The 27,236-nt window shown below is 38.4% G+C and overlaps 1 protein-coding gene and 1 pseudogene across 2 annotated transcripts in view; both read right to left on the bottom strand.

Moving 5' to 3' along the window:
* Positions 1-27,236, bottom strand: part of HS6ST3 (heparan sulfate 6-O-sulfotransferase 3) — a 756,421-nt gene that overhangs the window by 696,501 nt on the left and 32,684 nt on the right. The window lies entirely within an intron of this gene.
* On the bottom strand, positions 7,699-13,124 carry LOC126940218 (ribose-phosphate pyrophosphokinase 2-like; annotated as a pseudogene). Its single transcript, XR_007720661.1, has one exon. The product of XR_007720661.1 is annotated as a ribose-phosphate pyrophosphokinase 2-like (transcript).

Here is a 27,236-nt window from a genome sequence, read left to right as displayed (position 1 = left end):
GAATCAGAGTGCCCAAGAGGGTCCTTCATGGACATCTAGTCTAGAGTAACACAAGAACCAGAAAATTGGGGCATCCTGCTCAAAGTCACAGGGGACCCACTGGGACAGGAATCCAGTCTCATTTCCAATGCTATTACTGCTTGATGTACTGTCATAAAAATGATATAAGAATCATTTTAAAAATAGGGTAGATCTTCCTCTCAAGCTTTGTGGTAAAATGTAGACCTTCACTGGAAATCTATCTCTGTTTATTTTTTAAAACTGTAAATATTCTGTCAATATTCTACTGATAGTGAAAGGAGACAGACAAATTCCTACGCAGACAGGGACAGGTCCCGGGTGAAACCTAACCTTCAAACCAAGGAAAATCTAAAGCCTGAAAACCAAGCTTCCAGTTCCCAATAGAGTCCGCGCCCAGAGTGAGAAATTCTATCCCTGGCTTACCCACTCTAATGATTGGTTCACTCTGAATGATGCCTCTTAACCAAACCAATGGTGCTTTTTCCAAGACCACCCATGGACCAATTAGCACACACTCCCCCATTCTAAGCCCATAAAAAGCCCAGACTCAGCCTCACAGAGGGCTACCAGCTTTCAGGGTCCCCTCTTGCCACTGAGAGCTTTCCTTCTGTCACTCAATAAAATTCTTCTCTGCCCCACTCACTCTCCAGTGTCCGCGTACCTTATTCCTCTTGTTGTGGGACAAGAACCTGGAACTCACCAAGCTGTGGACAGAAGGCGGGAACGAAAGAGCTGTTAACACTCCTGTTTGCCGAGCTGCAGGTGGCAGAAACAAAAGAGCTGTAACCCTCTAGTTCGCTGAGCTGCAGGTGATAGGAATAAAAGAGCTGTAACCCTCTGTCCCGCTCACCAACCTACGAGAACAAAGCAGCCATAACGCCACCACTAGCAATTTCACTGCTAGTAAAGCTAGTTGTCTTCAGATAACAAGTTATCTTCAAATAACATTTTATTCTCTATAGAATTAATTGAGTCATTTTCAGATATCTTAAGAAAAAATATATATTAAATTCCAAATACAGGCATTATCCAGCTGCTAATGAATGTTGTAGTTCTTCATGAAAGTTTTCCAGGTTCTTCACATCCTTTGGTTGCAAAATACAAAGTTGTGCCTTATATTTCTGTCATGGACATAACATTTTTAAACTGCCATTATAGGGGAGGATTGTGTCAATTTTTTAAAAATATGCATTATATTTTATTTAACTGATCCAAATACAATGTTTGCTTTTTAAAAATAAGATGATGGTGCATCATGAATTCATCTTTTGGTTTACTCTTCTCTGATGCCCTGAGTCACTGGCAGCTTTGGGACAAACAACTTGGCTTTTCTCACTTGAGAGAGATCTATAATTCTTATTGTGAATGCATGTCACTTTAACATGGGGTGAGCATTTTCTCCCAAAACAGGAAAATGGGAGGTCACACTATTGTGGCTATAAAGAAAAATGAAAAATTCTATAAAAATGAAGGCATGAAAAAAATGATCATGAGCTACTCTCATAATAAAAAATAAACTTTCATGTTGTGTCCTTTGACACACAGCATAATGAAGCAGGCACTAACAGTTCAGAGTAGTCTAAAAATCACCAAGAATAGTTTTCTACTGCATCAAAAAGGTGTTATTTTTAGCACCTGAGAGCCTGAATCATCAATAATTGGCATTCTAATGTGAAACTTATCAAGATCTGTTTATTTAAATGATCTTTGATCAATTCCCTGCCAAGTCTAGTTTGTTTCCCTGTCCTTCAAACACACTGTTTCCTATTCCATTTTCTAAATGAGAGACTATTTTACTACGAAGGCAAAAATGTTCTTTAAAGACAACTGAATTTTGTTTTTTGTTTTGGAACCATCCTCTTCTCCTTTGCATCTAATAAAGAGGATGTGTTTTCTCAGTCTTGTTTTCCTCTCATACATAAAGAATATATTGTCCCTTAGTATATTTCACCTTGCAGTCACCATATGTTTCCTGGTTTTATCTTTTCATGCCATCATTGATATGCCTTATTTCTGGTTTAATGCTTACTCTAATTCCTAATCTTTACTCTTGGACATTTCCAATGTGAAGCTCTGTGTAGCTACCTGGGTTTCATCCTGTTCTCTTCATCCTCTTGCCATCCTTATAAGGATTGTTGCTTTAACAAATAATCTAATTTTCATGGGTCCTTCCACTTACAGGTCATTTTCTTATATTTAAATCACTAAAGTCAACTTTCCTGAAATTCATTACCTTTAGGTTGCTGTTTCCACTTCTTTGATAGTCTTTGTGTAAACATCAATCTTTAAGCGCATTTTCATAATTAACTGAAGTGTTCACTTAAGAAATAGCTCCAGTTTACAGGTCAAAAGTCAGAAATAGGTAAATACTAGCACAATCTCACCTCCCTTTTTGCTCTGTCTCTATTTTTGTCTCTCTCCACAGACCCTACTCACAGGTATTTCTGCCTGACCATGTTCAAGATATACTCTCCCACCATTGAATTAATTGACTGTAAGATATATTTAATCTCTCATTGAATATATAGTTTTGTCCAATACACACTTAACAGCAAGTCCTCAATATGATCAGTAGGTTCTTGGAAATTGTGACTTTAAGCAAAACGATGTGTAACAAAACCAATTTTACCATAGGCTAGTTACTATATAAACAAGAGTTAAGTTGCTATGGTATGTTTATGGTCACAGAAACACCACCAAACTTCTAAAGAAAGAACCAAAACACTTCTAATATTAAACACTGAAATAAATGTGAGCTATACATACATTTAGGAAAGATTAAGACAGACAAGGAAGATAATTATCCAATTTTTGGGTCATCAGTGAGTGACAACAGTCACAGTGGTGGTGATGAAATTAGTGAATAAATGCTTGCAACTTGAAAATTGTCTGGAGCACCTCCTACCACCACACAGTTCGAAAACAAGCAATAACACATATCATAGGCTTGCTGAGTGCTTTCATACCACATTGTTTATTGTTATGCATTTGTATGGTTATTGTATATGTTACAAATTTTTGTTTTGCAATCATTTATACTCATTCACTCACTCATTCATTCATTTTCCAAATTGTTTATTCCAGTTAAGAATGACAGATGGCCAGAGTGTCTCCCTGTAGCTCAGGGTGCAAGGTGGGAACCAGCCCTGGACAGGACACCATCTCATCCCATCACAGGGTGCACTCACACTCACTCAGATTGGGACTGTGCAGACATGCCAATTCACCTAGTGGGCACAGCTTTGAGCTGTGGAGGGAAACCAGAGTGCTTGGAGAAAACCCATGCAGCCAGGGGTTGGGGAACATGCAAACGTGCAAACTCCCAGAAGACAGTGGCCCCAGGCAGGAATCAATTTATTTTTTCTCGACAATGTTATAATGAAACAATATTGAACAAAACAACTTAATGCAGGACCTACTGTGGAAGGATGGTTAGTGACTCTTCAATTTCATTATGACTTCTTATAGTGACAACTAAAACCTGGGAACCTCTGTAAGAGACAGTTAAGTTGGTCAAAGGGCAAGTTAGCTGTGATTTGAGTGATTTGGGGCAACCTGAAAAATACAGGATAAAATAGGAAAGATACACAGCCTTAATGTATTAATGAAAGTGGATTTATTATGAATGATACTCACTACAATGATTAATTAAGCTAATCCTTTATTATGTGCTCTGCTGATCACCATCAAGAATGAAAATACATGTTTGCTCTGTTTTCAATTAAAATGTGTGGAATTACAGAAATGTGAGAAAATGAAAGTTTGACTTTTACAAGGTCCTTCAACCATACTTAATCACTTTGCTGACTTTTCTTCATCTTTCCGCATCTCAGTTCCTTATCTGGAAAGTACAATAAACTTTCCTGTGTTGGTGATGATAAATGGTATAACAATCTTCTTTTGCAGCTGAATTCTCCAAGTCAATACCACCTTCTGCCCGATCCATGATTCAGCTCTATTTGACAGTTCAACACTAGCTAATACAATTATTTCCTTATTAAATGTACTAACCCCTGTGTTCTCTGAATTTCTTTAAATAACTTTAAAGAAACCATAAAGTACTCAATAAATAATTTTTCCAAGAAATGTATTCTCAGAGTGATTATGCCTGTGTATGAATTCATTTATAAAACTGCCTTTCTTTCAAGCTGACATGAGAGTCCTAGGAAACAGGGTCAGGCAGGAATGAGAAGAGACGCCATCTTTATATCATGATTGATAACTGTATCTTGAATAAATCCAAATACATATTAGGAAGCATCTATCACAAGTTTCTGTTTATTTGAACATCAGGGTTTTCTACTATATTTAAATATTCTTTTTTAAAAGAATTTTATTTATAAGCAATTGCAAGATTGCATCTAGTCTATAAACTACATGAGATGAGGTGTTTTTATACATGACTATTTGATAGTGAACACGACCTGAAAAAGAACTTGGATCTGTAGCATTTCCACTTTCAACCCTCTCAGGATTAAGGTTTATCTCTTAATTCTGATGGAAATCTCCTATGCATTGAATAAAAGTGGTGAGTGTTATTCTATGTGCTGGGAAGCTAACTTCATAGAATTATGTTAGTAATGAGGTATTACATTTATGCATCAAAAGTTTGGAAGCTGACTTTTCTAATAACTTTTTTACAGTATACTTAGTAATCTTAATATAATCAAAGAATTGGCCTCTGATATTAACTATGTTCTACTAAACTATAAAACACACTCAGGTGAAAATTACAAATATGTTCTATACTAGATTTTTAACATAAATGATTAATTCTCATAACTCTGCCAAACAGGTATTTTATCCTCCTTGAACTGATGAAGAAATAGCTCTTGCCAAAGCCATATGGTTAGGCAACAGCAGAGGTAGATTTTGCACCCCGCTGTGTCTGATGCCAAAGCTTTTCACTATATCATGCTGCCTTTATTTTCAATTAAGTTTAGGATTCCCCCAAGTTAATGAGAAACACACATACCATAAATTAAAATCAACAGTACATTGAAAGCCTGATTTTAACTAACAGCTTTTGGGCAAAACATTTTTCTAATGTTAATACGAAAAACATTGACTCATCTAACTTGCTTCTTCCATTGCCCCCCCTCTATCATCCAACCCCATTAGGATGCTGCTAAGCTCTGATATGAACAGAAGGTAGACAGTAGCCAGAGAAAGGAAAGAAACAGAGGGCCTGAATTATCTACAAACTGTGTAACCAGCTCCCAAACCATCAGGAGTGAACTTAATTAAATGGTTTGTTTAAAGTGTGTCTAAAAAGGGAAAATAATTCATTTTTAATTAGGACAATCTTTTTTTTTTTGGTAAATGGTAAAGTACTTAAATCATAGTATTATTTTTAGACATCTCCTCACTTTAAATAATTTAGAAATTCAATTATAATCATTTGCAATAAACCACTTAAAAATACTTAAGGTTCTTCTTGAAACTACCTTGTCTGCTTAAAATATATATTATATATTTATATAAACATATATTTATATGTTTGCTTAAGAAAAGTATACTTATATATTAGTATATTATGTTTATATATTTTTTAACAGACAAGGTAGTTTCAAGAATATATATCAGATAATCAGCCTAAATACAAAATGGTTAAGAGACATTTCTGTGTCACTATTTTTACTCAAAGTTTTTGTTTTGATCTGTCAAAAAGTTTTGGTGAGCTCTGTGGATTTTCAGAGCTCATTATCTTATTTCATAGTGATATTAGCTTCATTTTACTATGATAGTGAGGCATTTGATGGCTGCTATCAATAGGATCTGTGTTCATCCACAGAGACACTTCAAATGAAGTGAAAAACATTTGCCGATTACATTATGTTATGATAGTGAATGATTTTAAAAGATGTCAAGTTCTGCTTAATGAGTTTTATATGAAATAGCATTTACATTAGGGGAAAGTGTGGGGGAGGTAAAAGATGTAAGTCATCAGAATTTCATTTATTTTTAAATACAATTAAACTCTCGGAAAGCATCACCACTTTAACTCTGAAATATCTCTTTTAAAGACATTACTGAAATATCATTATTACCATTTTTTTATTTTCTAATACATCCCTGAAAATGAGTTCACTTTAATAAGTGGAACGATTTATGAAGCAAAATAGGCTATAAGTACACAAGAAGGATAAAATATTTAATTGCACTAATTATACTTTCATGATACACCATTGTTTCTGACATATATGTTTACCACATTTCTAAACTTCTATAATAATACTGTGGTAAGAGATGTTCACGTGTATCGTAACTACCCATAGCCACAGTTCACACATCTTTTTGCCACAGGAAAATTAGAGGACAATATATTCCCTTCCAATCATACAAAGTAAAATGCATGTACTTGTGAACGTTATATCAATACTGTATTGAATGGCCAGGCGCGGTGGCTCAAGCCTGTAATCCCAGCACTTTGGGAGGCCGAGGCAGGTGGATCACGAGGTCAGGAGATCGAGACCATCCTGGCTAACATGGTGAAACCCCGTCTCTACTAAAAATACAAAAAACTAGCCGGGCGAGGTGGCAGGCGCCTGTAGTCCCAGCTACTCGGAGGCTGAGGCGGGAGAATGGCGTGAACCCGGGAGGTGGAGCTTGCAATGAGCCGAGATCGGGCCACTGCACTCCAACCTGGGCCACACAGCGAGACTCCGTCTCAAAAAAAAAAAAAAAAAAAAAATACTGTATTGAATATAATAGCATCCATTTACACTTTGTGGGGTTTTTTTTTTTTTTTTTTTTTTTTTTTTTGAGACGGAGTCTCGGTCTGTCGCCCAGGCTGGAGTGCAGTGGCGCAATCTCGGCTCACTTCAAGTTCCACCTCCCGGGTTCACGCCATTCTCCTGCCTCAGCCTCCCGAGTTACAGGCGCCCGCCACCGCGCCTGGCTAATTTTTTCCATTTTTAGTAGAGACGGGGTTTCACCATGGTCTCGATCTCCTGACCTCGTGATCCACCCGCCTCGGCCTCCCAAAGTGCTGGGATTACAGGCGTGAGCCACCGCGCCCGGCCCCATTTACACTTTGGTTGAGAGTTGAGGCATCTGCCTTAGGAGTCACTGACTCAGTACCAGATTCTTTTCAGTCTTTTTTTTTTTTTTTTTTTTTTTTTGAAAGCAGTCAGAATGGTCTTACTGAAATTTTTTAGTACAATGTTAGAGGATCTTAAAATTTTATATTTTAAACCAATACAAGCACTGCAAATGATATATTCCTGAATCTAGTTGATGTAGTATCTAAAAAGAAAAGCGACCATATGAATATCTATAAGTTGACTAATGTAATTTAAGTTGGAGGCTAAACAACTTTGGTATATTCATATTTCTCTGGCTCCTGTTTTTGGCCAGATAAATGCCAAGTCCACCCCCATTCAGTAGAATTGGACAGGACCAATGTATTTGGTGGTCTCACTTAAGTTTCCACGCCAGGAGCAGCAAGAAATGTACAACTTCTGGGATTAAGTTGCTCCAAGACAGTCTTCATCACCTTTGTGAACTGGAAAAACCAAATAGTCAAGGTCTGAATTTCCATTGTGTGTGGCTAAGTCCAGTCTCATTGGTTCATAAAAGTATTCTGAAGGACTTTAAAATACAAAGGTGGGGCTAAATAATGATAGAAACCATCAGTTCTTAATTCAGAGAATGACAATGCAGGTTCCTATATCCTTTTTAAAAATCTGAGATCATTATTTTAAAACTAGCTGTATACATTCTTAGGCTTTAAATTTAATGTTAGCTGAAATGATTACCTTTAAGTCGATTGGCTTTACGCCTTGGCGACTGCTCAATATAATTTTGGAATTTTAGGAAGCAGCATTTCAGGTAAGTGACAGTTACGTTTTAGAAGAGGTAATTTTAAAAATGATCCAGAACTACACTGCTCTGATATGTCTGATGTACACCCCCCAAAATGTGTCAGTGTCCATATTAAGCTAAATAAAATTTGGTCCAAATTAAGCACAATAACCAAGATGGTTTATCTGAAACTGAGTTACCAAAAAAAAAAAAAAAAAGAAAAATTCAAAATCCATGGTATGAGAATTATAAATTTTCCAAGGTTCACTCCAAAGTAAAAGGCTAATTAATTCTATACAGGGTTTTACCCAAACGTCCATAGGCATTTTCATATATATTTACACAGAAGGCTTTAATCTGAAGTCACCTTTGGCAACCTCAAAATACATAAACTATGACTTCCACAATGAAATTATGTACTTGAAAGTTGTCGCCTCAAAGTACTGAAAGAACAAAGGAAGAGATCACATGTACCCGTTAAAAGTCAAAATGACAAAAATGTTTCTCATTTAAGACAGTTCACTTAAAGACCAAATAACCACCACCATTTCCCCAAAAACTGGAAAGAAATGATCTTGAGCTTTAGAACGGGAAACAATAAATCTTAGCACATACAAAGATCGGATGCTTTTGCCAGTGATTAACCTATCACTGCTGAGTACCTACAGCTAAACATCCAGTAAACAAAAACAAGTCAGAAGTCAGAGTAGGCTTGCTGGACACTTCCCGTTCTGGATTTATAGCGGGGCATGGCTGAACAGGTAGGACACGGATTCCCCACTGTGTGCCCTTCGGATTGCTTCAGCCAAGATCATGGAAATGTCAGTGACCTGAATCTTGGTGCAGTGTTTCATTTTGTCCTCTGGCAGAATTGTGTTTGTGACGACCACAGCCTCAAAGGCAGCATTGTCTGTATAATGTATAATTTATTCTGGAAATAGCTGGTCCAGACAAGATCCCATGGATAAGGGCAGCATACACTTTGGTGGCTCCAGCTGACAGCAGCTTGTCCGCGGCATGGCAGACGGTGCCGCATGTGTCAGCCATGTCATCCACGAGGATGGCCACGCGGTCCTTCACGTCGCCCACCAGGACCATCCGGTCCACTTCATTCGCCTTCTTCCTCTCTTTGCGGATCAAAGCAAATTCCACATTCAACCTGTCTGCGATTGACGTGACCCTTTGGCTCCCCCTGCATCACGTGAAACAATGATATACAGTTCTTCCACTCAGCAATGTTTTCCCGAATCCACTGCAGGACTGCGGGCTCCGCATACAAATTATCCACAGGAATATCAAAGAATCCCCGTATCCCAGAGGCATGCAGGTCCATGGTGACGATGTGATCCGCCCCAGCCACCGACAGCATATTGGCCACAAGTTTTGCGGAAACTGGGGCACGACTCTTGTCCTTTTTATCTTGTCAGGCATATGGGAAACACGGGATCACGGCAGTCACCCTGGATGATGATGCGATCTTGCAGGCATTGATCATGATGAGGAGCTCCATCAGGTTGTCGTTCATTTCCCCGCAGCGCTCTGCATGATGTAGACATCTTCCCCTCTCACACTTTCCCCAATCTCCACTATGGTCTCCTGGTTGCTGAACTTCTTGGTGACCACCTTGCCCAGTTCCAGGCCCAGGCGGTCGGCCACGTGCTGGGACTGGTCCTGATGCGAGCTGCCGCTGAACAGCACGATGTTGGGCGTGGTGGGGCGCGGGACTCCGAAGGGCACACGGCGGCGGACGAAGTGGCAGAGGCAACAGCGACGCGGAAGGCTGCTGCTGCTTTTTCCAGTCTCATTTCAACTTCACTAATATTGGATCTTGGATGCAAGATAATTAATTGTTAGTTCTTTGGGAAAAGTGTTTTCCAGGAGAATGACCTATCCAAAAAATACAAAAGGACATTGCTACTAAAAATAAGTGAGAAAAAAATGTATAATTACCTTCAAATATTTTTAGAGAATGCTTTGTTTTGTTAATTACCCCAACTCTAATTTTAATGGAAATTGATGACTGTATTGATTGATGCTGTCACTTTCATTTCCTTTCAGTATACTAATGGATGAAAATAAGTATTGAAAATATTCATTTCTTCAGGCTCAAAATATAGTTGACCCTTGATTAGCTCTTGAATTTCTCCATGACGCCTATCTTGAAACCATTCACCTCCTCTGGCCACTTTTTTGTTTTGTTTTGTTTTGTTTTTGCCATGACCACAATCATTTTCATGATTCCTTGATTGGCTCTGTCATAAATCTGGTAAAGTCATGCATATCTGGACACAGTTTTCTTCAGCAGGAATTTAGTGATTTCAGGCTTGATGGCATTTACAACTTTATTCTGTAACGATGGCATTTTCAAAGATGTCACCTTTCTAGACTTTCATGATGATCTCTCTCTCAGAGTTCTCTTCCATAGTGTTGACAATTCTTTCCATACAGTACTGAGCGTAATGAGCCTTAAAGGCCCTTATGACCCCCGATCTAAAGGCTGAATTAGAGACACTGAGTATGGGAGCAAGTCGACCACTATGGAACCTTCAGTGTTGAACTCATGCATTTTGGGTAGCCAGGGGCACTGCCCAATATCAAAAGAAATTTGAAAGACAGTCACTAGGCCAGGCATGGTAGCTCACATCTTAATCCCAACACTTTGAGAGGCTGAGGCAGGTGGATCACTTGAGGCCAGGAGTTCAAGACCACCTACTACAAAAACTAACAAAAATTAGCTGGGCATAATGGTACACACCTGTAGTCTCAGCTACTTGGGAGGCTGAGGTGGGAGGATCACTTGAGCCCAGGAGTTTGAGGATGCAGTGAGCCATGATCATGCCACTGCACTCCAGCCTGGGCAACAGCGTAACAGAGCAAGACCCTGTTTCTTTCAAGAAAAAATAAAAGTCCTTTACTGGCAAGATACTTTCTGACTTTAGGAATAAAGCATCTTTGGAACCAATCCTAAAATAAAGTTCTTATTGTCCAGGCATTCTTGTTGTACAACTAAAAGACTGCCATCTGGTGTTAACTTTTCCTTTCAAGACTTCGAGCTTAGCAGCTTCATAAATTCAGTCCTCATCATAAACCCAACTGCATTTGCACAGAACAGTAGAGTCAGCCTGTCTTTTCCTGTCTTAAATCCCTTGTCTTCCTAATACATATCTTTTGTGACATTCTTTTGTCCAGAATAGGACACTTTTGTCTTCATTAAAAACCTGTTCTGGCAGATACCCTTTCTCCTTGTTGATTTTCTTACTGGCATCTGGGAACCTGTCAGGAAAAGCTGCTTCTCCTGTTATGTTGACATTTTTTAAGACAAATCTCTTTCTAAAATTATTAAACCATCCTTTGCTGATAGTAAATTCTCCAGCTTTGATCCTTCACTTTCCTTTTTCTTTAAGTTGTTTTGTAGTGATCTCAATTTTTCTTCAATCATAGTAGAGTCTGTAGGTATGCCTTTCTTATAGTGATCTCAATTTTTCTTCAATCATAGTAGAGTCTGTAGGTATGCCTTTCTTATAGTAATCCTGCACCACATAAAAGCTGCATTTTTGGTATGAGATAAAAAGGATTTTGTAAAAAGTACAAGGTTTTCTCACCTTCTGGTGTAACTACAGCAATGGCTTCACAGATTCTCCCCCCTTTTTTTTTTTTTTACAATGGTCCTTAAGCAAAATTCATTTATCTTGAAATGGCAGGAAACCATATATGCAGACCTCCGTCAATGGTACATATCAAGCAATTAAACTTTTTCTTGTAATGTCATGACATCTCTCTGCTTCTTGGGACCACTTCCAGCATCACTAGTGCCATTACACTTGGGTCCCATGGTGTTAGTCAAGGTTTACAGTGTTGCATTACATATTATGAAAAATATACCAGAACCAAGAGAGATCACTTTTTACTGCAATAAGCAACTTACCAGAGAGATGAACAGCTCTCTAGTAAACTGAATTAGTGTCACATGGCGTTTTAAGCATATACAACACTTGAGCTCATTGCAATAGTCATAGAAGGTGGTTACAAAATTATTACAGTAATATATACTACAGTTAATTTCATGCAGTTATGATTTAATACTGCATCTTTATGTTTTACATTTGTGGCACCACATATGGTATGTGTTTGTTTGCATATGTTTTGATATATTTTAACTTTTTATAATAGATCTGTGTATATTTTATGGTAGCGTATAATAAAATAGACTGGTATCTATGCATATTTTATATATTCATCACCTATCTAACTTTTTCTTAATTTTTTGAAATTTCTAGGCTATATGGTTCATCTGCGAGGTTTTTCAAATTGTCCCATATCTCAAAAAAACTTTCTGATATATTTATTGAAAACAATCTGCATATAATTAGAACCAAGCAGTTCAAACCCATGTTGTTTAAGGGTCGACTGTGGATACTTGGTTTTAGGCCCAAGTACTGCACCCAAATAATGCACTAAACTTTATGTGTCTTGAGAACAGAGATACCACTCTTTGCTTTTTAAAAAAATTTTTCCTAGAGGCCTGCTAACACGAGATAGGCAATTATTATTTAGTTGAAGTAAGTAAAATTAAATATATAAACTTTGTAATCATTGTTTATGTTTCATATACTGTAGTCCTATGCAAAACTCATGAAGAAAAATTACTCTTCACCTCTTCATGATGTATACTTCACCATGAATTATAATTTTATAAGAAGTATAATTTCCTTATATATAACAAATTACTTTATACATGGATTTTTTTTTTTTCCTGAATCTTACAGTATTTCAGGAAAAGGGTTTCATTCCCAACTGACAACAGGGAAGATCAGCTCATCCTTAATTCATTAAATGCCATTTTTTACCCGCTTACATTCATCAAATTATAGGATTCATTATAACAGGGATGTAGAGTTATGGCTTTAGCTCTTTTTGTTCTAATCCTTTTTTCATGTATTCTTTCCTTTGATTTGCGACCTTCATTACCAAGAGAGCTCACATAATGCGTTCAGTTCAGTTCCAGGAGGCTAAGCAGTCAGCTACTGAAGGAATTATTTCACATACCCTAGTTATTAATATGATTACTCAGAACACTTACATTAATATCCAAAGTATTCTAGCACTTTCAGAAAAAAAACAGTGCTTCTTTATCACAACTTTTCCTTTCACTTGGAGAATACATTCTTAACTATTTACAATTCAAATCTTCAAGTGAAAATTCCTCAGCCAAGTGGAAATGTATTATAAAATGTTTGCTGAATACTTAGATCAACTAATTCAAGGCTTGCTTTACTATTTTTCTGATTATAAAATAATGTATTCTGATTTTACTAAATTTAGAAAATATAAAATAGTATAAATTAAATAAATCACCTATAATCATGCATACCCAGAAATAACCATATTTTAATATGTTTCCCTCATTTTTTTCTATATATGTTAATGGCATTTTGTGTGTGCCAATTTAAATTCAGTCTGTATTAATAATTTTATATCATGTTTTCCACATAACATTGTATCTCACATAAGTACTTCCCATGTAATTATTTTTCAAACGCATTATTTTAATTTTAACACAACATAGATAGGCCATAATTTATTTTAATATCCACTTAACCATGCTCTACAAATGCAAATAAATACATATTGGCAGAAATCTGATACTGTGGTTGATAGGATTGGGTGAAAGTTAGGACAGGAGAGAAAAATTTTAAAGGGACACCAGGTAACTTTTAGAAATGATGGATGTCTTCATCATCTTGGTTGTGGTGATGGTTTTATGGTACAAACATGTGAAAATGTATCAAATTTTATGAACTGTAAATATTCTTTGTTATTATATATCAACCATACCTCAACAAAGCTCATAAAAGAAGTTTTTTCAATTCTCTTATTGCAAGTAGGTTAGTTTCAATCTTTAGCTGGTATAAAGTGGTAACAAATATAATTCACTACTTTATTTCAAAAAGAATATAACTTTGAACATGTAAAGCTATTCATAAATTTGAGGCAGTGACATTTCAATTCCTGTGCAATTCATAACAGATTTCGTAAATTACTTTTAAATTTACTGAAACTCATTTTACTAAAACCCTCACTAAACTTTCATAGATGTCCAGAGCATTCCACTTTACCCTACTGGTCTAAAAGTATTGGGGGCAAAATCAGGTAAACTATTAATTGCTGTCATTAAAGCTCGCACATTCATTGAAGACTTTCCAGGAGCCAGACACTTACTTATCAGCATTTTACACGGCACATCAATTATCTTCTTACTTGTTTCTTTCAATAAAAATAAGCACAATGATGTAAAAACATGACAATATTAAGTAATGAGATCAGTAGGAAGCTTGCCTAAAGAATTCAAATTTCTTTAAAAATGTTCAGGACTGTCCTTGCAACTTCCTTACCTGCTCCCCTGGGCAGCCTGAAGCAGGGATGGGCCTTGTAGGGTCAAATGCTGACATGGTGGCCCACAGCCGCAGAAAGGCCAGGCCTGTAATCCCAGTACTTTGGGAGGCCAACGTGGGTGGATCACAGGTCAGGAATTCAAGATCAGTGTGGCCAACATGGTGAAACCCCGTCTCTACTAAAAACACAAAAATTAGCTGGGCGTGGTGGCACATGCCTGTAATCCCAACTACTCGGGAGGCTGAGGCAGAAGAATTGCTTGAACCCAGGAGGCAGAGGTCGCAGTGAGCTAAGATCACATCACTGCACTCCAGCCTGGGTGAGAGTGAGACTCTGTCTCGAAAAAAAAAAAAAAAAAAAGGTTCAGGATTGTTCCTCTAGGTAGCAAGAAACAAAATCTCCAGAGGGGAGAATGGAAAAATGATGTATTCATACCATGAAATGCAATAAAAATAAACTAACTATTGATACCTGCGAAAACATAGATTATGAGCCTCTAAAACATTATGCTGGATGAAGAAAGTCAGACACAAATTAGTACATGTGGTATGATTCCATGCGTATGAAGCCTAAGGACAGGCAAAACTAATCAATGGTTACAGAAGTCAGAAAGCGGCTTTTCAATGGGGGTGGGGGGTGGAGGAAGAAATTAATTAAAAGGGGGCATGAAAAGAACATCCAGGAAGTAGCTGCAAGGTATATACAACTGCCGAAATATGCTATACATTTGAGACTATGCATTTCATCATATATTAGTTATATTTCATTAAAGGAAACTAGGATAAAATAAGTCTCTAGGAAGCTAAGGGTTTAGCTCTAAAATGATTCCAATTCAATGCTCACACCTTTTGTCTAGCATGACCCTTTCACTCCACAAAGTCTACAGGATATGAGGAAAACCATCAACACCTAGATGGCATATAACCAAGGATGATGCTGAGGAGAATGGATTTCCTCTATCAAAATAAATAAAAGTAGATGAACAAACTCATTGCAAATGCAAATACCCTATTTTGAAATAGGCTAATCAAATCATTTGTATATGTTGTTTCACCACAGCAACCATTTAACTACATATATATATATATATATATCTATCTCATAACATCATGTTGTATACCTTAAATATACATGATATAGTTTGGATTTTTGTCCCCAACAAATCTCAAACTCTAATCCCCACTGTTGGAGGTGGGGCCTGGTGGGAGGGGACTGGATCACGGGGGTGTTCTCATAAATGGTTTAGCACCATCCCCCTATCCTTGGTACTGTATAGTGATAGAGTTCTCACAAGATCTGGTTGTTTAAAACGTGCAGCACCTCCCCCTTCTCTCTCGTGGTCCTGCTCCTACCATGTAAGACGCCTGCTCCTGCTCTGCCTTCCACCATGAGTAAAAGCTCCCTGAGGCCTCCCCAGAAGCAGACGCTGCCACTCTTTCGTACAGGCTGTGAAAGCCAATGAGCCAATTAAACCTCTTTTCTTTACAAACTACCCAGTCTCAAGTATTGTTTTATAGAAGTGCAAGAATAAAGTAATACAATGCACAATAAAATTTTTGTTTTAAAAAAATCCAATTTAAGGCCAGAGGTAAAATGAACACAAGCTCAAAGAATCACAGAACCTTCTAACCTCCTATAGGGTAAACACACCTGTGTACTGTAGATACACCTGACAGTGATAACGTAACCTTATGCATACCCTCAGAATGACCCTATATGGCAGACGCACCTGAATGTGTGTTGGGAGCTCCAAGTGTGGCCAACCAGGAGATTCATTCCTTATCTATGAGAAACATCTGAGCCCACCGGTGGACTGCAGGCTGCACGGGGGAGACAGGCCCTTTCTTTTGGGTTAAGTGAAGGTTGCCAGGTGTAGGTTGTTGGTGGGGGTGGAGGTGCCAAGTGAAAATGCTATATAAACTGCATGCTTTTTATAAGTGGTGGCGGTTCTTCTGTCCTGCTACCACTGAAGCATCCCTGTAAGTCACCAGTAAAACCCTATGCCTAATTCACTGGCTGTGGGTCTCTGGCTCTTGAACCTGGCACCATCCCTACTGAAGCACAATGCCTGCCTAACAATGGCTGTATTAGCCTATCTTGGTCCACTCTGAAGCAGGAAGCTGTGCGGTTTAACAGTTTTCACATTTGAATTGTTTTTCTCCATAAACACAGCCAAACCTGGATTCCTGTAAATTCCACCCATTACATCTAGTTCTGCCCTAGTTAGCAAACTCCTCTTCCATGACAGCCCTAGGGATACCGCCAATAGCAAGCACATTTTCTTTAAATTCCTCTTATAATAAGACTAAATATTCCTTCAACTGTTCCTCACATGGCATGATTTTTAAGTTACCTCACCATTCTATTTTTAAAGTATATGTCCCAGACCAGACTTACAATTCCCTGTGTGGTCTTACCAAAATGGAAAGCAGTAGAGTTCTACTTTTATTTGTCCAAGCTCATATTTTATTTGAAAAAGAAAGGAAAGTCCATGGTGAGAACTGCAACCCACGTGCCTCTTATAATGTGGGAATGAAGGAAGAAGATCAACACAGCCAGGAGTCTCCCATAAACCTGCTAAGAAGGGTGGCAGGTCAAACGCAACATGCAAAGCAGGCTGAGGTAGAACAGATTTCAGGAGTATGGCTGTGGTCTCACTATACAGCCTCCTTCCAGAATGGTCTTTTAGAATTTTCTTCAGCAATGCCAGGTCTCAGGGGCAGCCTTCCCCTCCAACCTGTTCTTTCAGTAATGTGGCACAGTGTTGAGAAACCTGCAGGTCCCAACGATTGTGTCAGACAGAATGGGTGTGAGACCGTCCAGAGTCTAATACACAATTGACCAATATGGGATGCAAGAAAAGAAAAACTCTAATTCTAATATCAAATATGCCCCTTTCATAAAGAAAACCATTATCATTCTTGGATCAAAAATGTGTCATAATGCAATTCTAGGGTTATCCATGATTATTTCATTTCACCTGGGGAATTCACACTAGGGATATGGAGAGAGATTCTGCAAATCCAAAAGAGCAAACTGTGAGAGACGGTCAGGACAAAAACATCCAAGACTACAGAGGCAAGAATGTCCTTGCAATTTTCATCACCAACAAAATGCTTGTGTGTCTGTAATTTTAAGAAATAATAAATGGAATATATCAGGAAGACAAGAAATAGACAAACATGAAAGGGTTTTGAATATTACAATGCAAATAACTAGTAAAAGTAAAGCCTATACAACAGATACCAAAAGCTTAGAAATAAAAAGAAAAAATTGTGACACTGTTAAAATAGAAATAGGTGAAAAATAAAAATCAGAAAAAGAGCAAAATAAAAAATATTAAATACAGAAAACGAAAAGAAGATAAAGGTAAAACCATGACACCAAAAAAGAGGGGGTAAAAAAATAATGCAAGTGAAAAATTACTATATAAAGTATTAAAAGTGTTAGAAAAAGACATTAAAATGCATAAAGGCATAAACTGACACATTTAAGAGTATAACTATAATAAGACAAATATTAAAAAGTTTCAACTTTTTAAAAATTCATAAGATAAAGAAATAAAAGAATAACAAAAGCAAATGGCAATAAAAACAGCAAGGAGCTGGCATAAAAACAGACACATAGACCAATGGAACAGAACAGAGAGCCCAGAAATAAATCCATGTGCTTACAGTCAACTGGATTTCAACAAAGATGCCAAAAATAAACAATGGGGAAAGGACAGTCTCTTCATTAAATGATGCTGGGAAAACAGGATATCTGTATGCAGAAGAATGAAATTGGACCTTTGCCTCACATGATATAAAAATCAACTCAAAATGGATTAAATGTTTTAAGCCATTTAATCAACTCAAAATGGATTAAAGACTTAAATGTGAGACATGAAACTGTAAAACTGCTAAAAGAAAACATAAAAGCTCCAAGAGTTGCTCTGAACAATGATTTTTTTTGTCTATGATCACAAAAGCACAGGCAACAAAAGTAAAAATAGACAAATGAGATTACTCCAAACTAAAAAGCTTCTGCACAGGGCCAGAGTGGCTCATACCTGTAATCCCAGCACTTTGGGAGTCTGAGGTGGGCGAATCACCTGAGGTCAGGAGTTCAAGTTCAGCCTGGCCAAAACTGTGAAACCCCAGCTCTACTAAAAATACAAAAATCAGCCAGTCACAGTGGCGCACACCTGTAGTCCCAGCTACTCAGGAGGCTATGGCAGGAGAATCGTCTGTATCCAAAAGGCAGAGGTTCCAGTGAGCCGAGATTGCACCACTGCACTCCTGCCTGGACAACAGAGTGAGACTCTGTCTCAAAAAAAAGATAATAGGCTGGGCACAGCAGCTCACACCTGTAATTCCAGCACTTTGGGAGGCCGAGGCAGGCAGATCACAAGGTCAGGAGTTCGAGACCAGCCTGGCCAATATAGTGAAACCTCATTTCTGCAAAAAAACACAAAAATTAGCTGGGCATGGTGGCACACGCCTGTAATCCCAGCTACTAGAAGGCTGAGGCAGAAGAATCACTTGAAACAGGAAGGCAGAGGTTGCAGTGAGCCGAGATCAGGCCACCGCATTCCAACCTGGGCGAAAGAGAGAAACTCCGTCTCAAAAAATAATAATAATTAATTAATTAATCAAAAAGCTTCTACACAACAAAGGAAATAATAAAGTGAAGAGACAATCCACAAAATGGGAGAAAATATTTTGCGAACCATGGATACAATGAGTTAATATCCAAAATATAAAAGGCACTCAAAAGATGCAACAGCAAGAAAACAAATAACCCAATTTAAAAAAAAAAACAAACAAAAAGAATGGGCAAATAAACACGTCTGAAGAGATATTTCTCAAAAAACATACAAGTAGCCAACATGTATATAAAATAATGGTCCACACTACTAATCATCAGGGAAGTGCAAATTAAAGCCACAATGAGATATTACCTCACACCTGTTATAATGGCTATTAACAAAAAGACAAAAGATAACAAGGGTTAGTGAGAATGTGGAGAAAAAGAGACACCTGTACACTATTGATGGGGAGTATAAATTAATAACAGCCATTAGCTGGGGAGTGCAGTGGCTCATACCTATAATCCCAGCACTTTGGGAGGCTGAGGTGGGAGGATCACTTGAGGCCAGGAATTCGAGACCAGCCTGGGCAACATAGTGGGACCTCATCTCTACAAAAAAACTTAAAAATTAGACAGGCGTAGTGGCATATGCCTGTGGTCCCGGCCACTCAAGAGGCTGAGTTGAAAGACGGCTTGGGCCTGTAAGGTCAAGACTGTAGTGAGCTGTGATTGTGTGCCACTGCACTCCAGCCTGGGTGACACAGCAAGACCTGTCTTAAAAAAAATGAAAAATAAAACATTCAGCCACTTTAGAAAATGTACGCAGGTTCCTCAAAAATTAAAAATAGAACTACCATATGATCTCACAATCCCATTACTGGGTCTATATCCAAAAGAAAGGAGAAATCAATATATTGAAAAGATACCTGTACTCTCGTGTTCATTGCAGAATTATTCATAATAGCTAAGATACAGAATTAACCTACATGTCTATAAACAGATGAACAGATGAATGGAAAAAGAAAATGTGGGGTGTGTGTGTGTATGTGTGTATATATATAGATACATATATACACTAGAATACTATTCAGTCTGAAAAATGGAAAGAAATCTTGTCATTTGCAAAAACATGGATGAACTTAGAGGACATTATGTTATATAAAATAACCCAGGCACACAAAGACAAGTACCACAAGATCTCATTTATATGTGGAATCTAAAAAAATTGAACTCGGAGTAAAGAGTAGAATGGTGGTTAGCAGGAGTTAGGAGAGGGAGAAGAGGCTAGGGAGATGTTGATCTGATCAAAGGATACAAAATTTCAGTTAGATGGGAGGAATAAGGTCAAGAAACATACCTTAGTGACTATAGTTAATAACAAGGTATTATATACTTGAAAATTGCTAGAAAAGTAGATTTTAGGCGTTCTCACTACAAATAAATGATAAGCTTGTATGGTAATACATAACGTTAATTAGATTTATTTAGTCATTCCACAATATACATATTTCAAAACATCATGAGTACACGATAAATACATACAATTGTCAATTTTTTTTAGTTTTTTTTAAAAAGTAAACCTCAATAAGATGTTTTAACTTAAACCAGTAAGATTTTTGTTAGTTTTTTTAAAAGAAAAAATATCCTAAGCATTAAGTAGACTAATAAACAAAGAAAAATATTCTAAAGAATAAATGGAAGCATTCAATGAATAGAAGAGGTTCTTTAGTAAAGTAAAATATACTCTTCTCTTAGATGCAGTTAATGACTCGTTTTGAGTTCAGTACAAAGGCAGCAGATGTGAAGATTTGACCTTCCAAGACTTACAGTTTCTGGCAAAGGATCTCAAGGCAGTTTTAATGGAAAGCTGAGGGCAGTGAGCTGAGGAAAGCCTAGAAAGATCAGAAACAGTACACTTGCCACGGCAGACGCTCATGCAGTCCCTGACACCCCCTGGCCCTCAAATACTCTGCTTGGTAGTGGGAGGGAATAGCGTTGAAAATGCAGGTAGCTGAGCAGGGCTGCAGGGTCAGCAGAGGGTATCTTAGGGTTTGGCAAAATGGGTAAGGCTGGGACATTTCTAATAACTACAAGGAATGAACCATCAGAGAAGAAGAGGTTGAAAATCTGAAAGCAGCAATAATTGAAGGAGGAAGCTCCAGACTAGGTAGGATAGGATAAAGAGCTCAGAGAAAGCTGCACAGAAATTCATTAAATGTAAATCCTTTTATAAGCAGTTTTTAATGCAATACTACAGAGCTGACTGAAAAGCCCAAGGCTTAACCAATAGGGCCAATAATGAATGCAGATTTGGGGATATAGGTGCTCCTGGCATTACCTCAAGAAAAAGGAATTAAGGAAAGACAAGTTCACAATGACTGATTAGGTATGTTATTTTTTCCCCATGGTATTCACCCCATGTCTTTAGATCCTAAAAGCTTCCTCAGATAGGATCTGGTCAACCATCTCAAATGACAGACGTAATTAATCTCTTTTCCAGAAATCACGTTTTGCCTATAGGACAATATTACTCATTTTAATGGTAACAAATCCTGATCCCTGCAGAGTCTAATTAACCCTTCGGGCACAGTTCCTTCTACGTCAACTCAGAACAGTTGCCAGCAATATTCCCACTGTCTCTTAAAGGGTTAAGGTTCCAGGACAACTCAGGGGAGGGTGGCAGCCACCAGTGCCCTCCCAGCACCACACACATGCCCTTTCAACCAAAGTAAAGCCATTCTGCTAGTGTGTCCTTAACACTCTTTTAAAAAACAAAAAAGATTCCCTAACAAGTAAAGTTTGAAAACCCTAGGATAAATTAACACATATACCAAAAAGTTAGCATCCTTCTCCCCAAAAGTACATATTCTCATTTTTGATGGGAATATCTTTCAAACTCTTTGCAATTATCTTCCCCTATCTAAACACAGAGCTGGATTATTTAGTCTAATTCTGCACCAGGAAGGAGGTACACTGTACTGGTTTGCTAATTTGTTTCCTAGGGCTGGCATGACGAAGTACTAACTAGGTGGCTTCGTCAACAGAAATATGTTATTACCTCACAGTTCTGGAGGTAAGAAGTCCGAAATCAAGCAATCTACAGAGTTGGTGCTTCTGAAGGGTATGAGAGAACGATTTATTCCAGGTCCATCTCCCTCTGTGTGAGTCTGTCCTCAAATTTCCCCTTTTTGTAAGGTCACCAGTCATACTGGATTCAGGTCCAGCCCAAAATAACCTCATTTTAACTTGGTAAAGACTCTGTCTTCAAATAAGGCCACACTCTGAGGTACTGGGGATTAGGATGACAATATATAAATCTGGGGAAACACAATTCAAATCATCACACAAAAGCCTATTACTATTACTCAAGATAAGTCAGATTAATTTTTTAAGATAAGCTCAGCTCCAAATTAACTATGATTCTTGGTTATCGCTTATTCTTGGTTTCATACAAACTAACAGACAGAGATCCCAGGGACGTGAAATGACTTTATTGTACCAGAACCATAAAAACCGGAATAGAAGATGTTTCAATAAATCAAACTCCAATCCCAAATTACCTAAACCAAAACTATGCTGCAGGTTCCACCCTCTGTAACTTATTCCATATGCCTTAATACAGTTATCAGGTTACCTGGATGCATGTTTACCTGCCACGGCACCCTTCCTCAGAAGTACAAAACGATCTTCCTGCAGAGCCGTGGCCAGAATAAACCACTCACACTCTTGCCTGTATCACCACCAACACTTTCATGTTTAAGAAACAGCTTTGATGGAGACATTTTTGAAAATGAGACAGAAAATTTTATTGCCAGAATTGCTCTTAAGGGGAGCTGGGCACAGTGGCTCACACCTGTAATCCCAGCACTTTGGGAGAGTGGCTGAAGCAGATGGATCACCTGAAGTCAGGAGTGGGAAATGAGCCTGGCCAACATGGTGAAACCCCGTCTCTACTAAAAATACAAAAAATTAGCCGGGTGTGGTGGTGAGCACTTGTAATCCCAGCTACTCGGGAGGCTGAAGCAGGAGAATCACTTGAACCAAGGAGGCAGAGGTTGCAGTGAGCTGAGATCGCCCCATTGCACTCCAGCCTGGACAACAAGAGCAAAACTCCATCTCAAAAAAAAAAAAAAAAAACAAAGCACAGGGGAAAAAAACTACTTTGATAAACCCAGTGGGATGAAGGGAAAGATCTCCCAGGCACATTCACATTTTTAAATGGTGGTTATCAAGCTCTCTGCGTAAAACAAAGAGGGGAAGGTGTCTAGTTCTTAGAAGAGAGGGAATGTGAATGAGGGGAAGAGAAAGAAGACAGAAAAGCCAGGAAAGGGGTGAACTGGGAGATGCAGAGAGGCTGCAGATATCAAATGCAATTCCCTCATGAACCCTATAATCTCCAGTAAACTAACAAATGAAAACGGAGGCCCCGGGAACTTGAAGAGAGATGAGCTTTGCACTAAAGTGGGGCAAAACCATTCAGCACCTTCCTGAGGAGCTAACTAAGGAGCACAGCCTCAGCTGACACCCAGCTTGCAACTTCTTCCACTTAAGTTACCTTGGAATGCACTTTAAAGTCAACCCACGCTGGGCCCATCCTGACACAGCACAGCTCGAGGTCAGCAACTGTCCATGAGAGGATATCCATGGGATAAACAATCAGCAAATCCCTACCTTCTAAATATTCCGGGCCACCACACTGCTGTGCCTCACAGGACAGAACCAAACACTAGGTCAACTCTATTAGGTATAAGCACATTCAGAGCTGCTTTTAGAAGAAAGTTTTGATCCCCTCTGTAGGTCATCCTGCAGTCAGGAATCTTACTCATTAACTGGAGAAAACAGATAAGGATTTTCAATTTCCACGACAAAATACTGGCTTTCTAACTTAGCACAGGACTTAACATACAGTAAGCACTCGATAAGTGTGCAACAGAAGCAATTCGTGAAGCCTTTGACAATACAGATTCCCAAGCCCCATCCCAATCACACTGACTCAGAAATTCAGGGATAGGATTGGGTATGTATATTTAAGTGATTCTGCTGCAGTGCGTTTGGGGATCTTATTTCAAAACCTCTGGGAATATGTGAGCTGTTACCTCTTCCTACTTCTCTACATTCTAATATTTAAGCAGTTCAAATAACCAGAATGTTACAGCTCTACATTACTTCACCTTGATTCCTAAGCAACCAATGAGCACACAAGGAGTAGATGAAATGACAAAAATGTGTGAGATCCTGCAAGTACAGTACCTAGAGTAGGAATAGAACTAAGGACATTTATCTAAAAAACACTATCATTTAACGGGCATTGGTAGGACAAAAGAGAACTTTACAAAGACCGAAAAGGCAATAGTGGGAGAGATAAAAGGAGAATCAAGAAAGTCTGATAACAGACAGCTTCAACCGGAAATTGATCACATAGAGCAGGTGTCCTCAACCCCAAGGCCACAGACCAGTACCAGTCCATGGCCTGTTAGGAACCAGGCGGCACAGCAGGAGGTAAGTGGCAGGCAATCGAGCAATACCACCTGAGCGCTGCCTCCTGCCAGATCAGCAGCAGCATTAGATTCTCATAGGAACACAAACCCTATTGTGAACTGCACATGCAAGAAATCAAGGTTACATGCTCATTATGAGAACCTAATGCCTGATGATTTGAGGTGGGGTGGTTTCATCCCAAAACCATCTCCCCACCTCCAACCACTCCTGGTCCATGGAAACACCACAAAACCCATCCCTAGTATCAAAAATGTTGAGAACCACTGACAGAAAAATGGCAAGTATCCACTGGAATTAGCATAGTAGGCAATATTAGCATATGAGGCTCCACCCCCATGACCTTATCTCCTAATACTATCACATTGTTTGGTAGGGCTTCAACATAAGAATTTTGTGGGGACATAAACATTCAGTCCATTACAGGTGTGAAATAGAGTGCCAAACATTTCATTGTCTTTGATTGCAAAAAACAATATAAAGATGGTTGAAATGGTAGCTAAATTTTCAGGTAGAAGTCAGAAGAAGTAGGGATCACCTTGATAGGCCCAGTTTTCTTGATGCAGCAACAAACAAAGGCCATCTACTGAGAATGAGAGGTGGGGGGTAGAGGAAAGGAGGTGAAGGAGAAGACTAAAGAGAGGTGAAAACTGAAGGCACAGAGGCCCAGATGAGCCAGGACCCCTCAATGATGTCATGGCGACAGGCTGAACATTTGCCTGGTTTCCTCCAACACGGTTGTGAGGCACTAATAAGACAAATAAACAGCAATGAGGCAGTGGTCACAGATCGGAGAGTACAATTGTTCCAGGAGACAGCTAATCACAAACAACCCGCTGGCCCAACATCCTGATCCCAAATACTGTCCATAACCCCAGCAGCAAAACCCTATCTGCACACCTTATCTGCATGGAGCCCCAGCAGCACGACCCTATAAGACTTCCCTCCAGCCCCTGCCTCTTTGCAGACAGCCCCTTCTCTGCTCTGCTGCCCGCTGCACCCTTGCAATGTATCTTCCTACTTTCTCCAATAACTCTGCCTTTCTTTACCTACAACTGTCTTAGTAAATTCCTTTACCACCCTTGATGCCAGCCCCAGCTAGCTGCATCTGTGACAAGGGTTCAACGACTAAAGTCATGCAGAGAGGAAGCAGCAAACTATAGCATCAATCTTCATTCCATATTTTGCAGAGTGGGGTGCTGCAGGAAGACTAAGTGTAACACAGTTTGAAATGCTGGTGAAAGAGTAGTTGGGATGATAAACCACATGGCCCCCACTAGGTGGGAAAGGAATAGAAGTCAAGAAGGGACTGACTATCAGATGTGGAAAAAGGAGAGGACTAATGGATTAATGGTCTATATGAAGTCAGCAAACAGGTCTGGGAGAAGTGTAGTTATGAGAGATCAGGAGAAAAGGAAGCTCATGCATTCATGGAATTAAAATTAAAGAGCCATGGCCACTGGCTAAAATGTTCTAATAACCTGTCTTGTAAAACTTTTTCAAGAGTCAATTATAAATGACCCCATTAAATGATTCTGCATATTGTATAAAAACTGTAATTGAAGACCCTACTCATCATGGTACTTATTTATATTTTGTTTATACTGTGCCTTATGCTCTGTAGGATTTTGGTGGCTTACAAAGATATGAAAATATAGTATGATAGAATAAATTTAAAATAAGTGAGAGAGATGAGGTTAATAAAGTTAAATAAGTAAGATAGAACTGGAAATGAGGTTGGTTTATGAAGCTTAATGCACCTTAAGTTAAGATCAATGCAATAAATTCTTCTTAGAATTTTGTGCCAGTTAAAAGTTTTCCCCTCACACACCAGTATATTTTTCATTATTAAACCAGGAAAGTTATTTAACTTATTCCATTTCCATTTGGATCTTGACTCCAGGACTCTTGGAAGTAAATATTTCCACCAGTTATAATTACTACCTTACATATTCTATTTAAACCACCCCCCTGTTTCATTATTTTTATCTCACTCTTCATCTTTGATTTAATGGTGATTTGGTGGTTTTAATTTCATGCCACCTCAGATACCCTTGCAGTAGGTATAACATAAATTAGAAATAAATATTCAAAAATCTCATTCTTCATTGCAATCCAAATAGCCAATGCTTTACTTTAAATCACTGGCTGCACACTAAATTTCAACATCTAAAAATCATTTCTCAAGTTATCCTACTCTAATATCTTTTTTCTTACTTTTCTAGATACAGCAGAATGTCACATAGTAAAATATCCTCCAAGAGTATGGCATATCTCTACAGCTATCAATCTATATTCAGGGGTGGCATATCACTGGTAGCATACCGTACATTAAACGTCTAATAAGTTGTGTTGCTTATCAGTACTCAATCTTACCTGCACTATCTACATGTATCATCAAAAGCAAGAATCTTTAATAGCAGCTAGCAAGCCACATGTGGTGAGGTCAGAAAACTGTTTAGTTAAACCAGGTCTTAAAGTGGATGACTCATTAGATCAGCAAAATATTCTTTACCTGTTTATGCCCTCTGCATGTAACCCAGGTGTGTCTGGCTCAAAAGTAGAAATCCAACACTAACCCCAAACACCATACCAAAGAATCATCCATCCTCGCTGCTGTTACATGTTTAGAGGGCTTTTCAGGTCAAAGTCGTTTACACTCCATTACTGAATGGGAATAAAACAATATCTACTTAATTTTTTCCTTCATTTCTCTTATTTTAGTTATTTATTTTACATCTATTCCATTAAATAAGAAATGAGAAGTGCCAGAGTAAAGAAGCAGACTGGGGGTGCCCATCCACTGAAGAAGCATGGCTAAATGATTTTGTACACAAGGACCTTTAATGCCTGGAATCAGTTCTCTCATTCAAGTCCCTGGTGGTCTCCTTGTCCTAAAGGATAACCCTCCTGAGATGGTTAATAACTTCACACCGAACATCGCTGTT

This window comes from Macaca thibetana, chromosome 17, assembly GCF_024542745.1.
Source record: "Macaca thibetana thibetana isolate TM-01 chromosome 17, ASM2454274v1, whole genome shotgun sequence".
NCBI lineage: Eukaryota > Metazoa > Chordata > Mammalia > Primates > Cercopithecidae > Macaca > Macaca thibetana.
The sequence above is the reverse complement of the archived record's forward strand: the minus strand, read 5'-3'. Positions and strand labels throughout refer to the sequence as shown.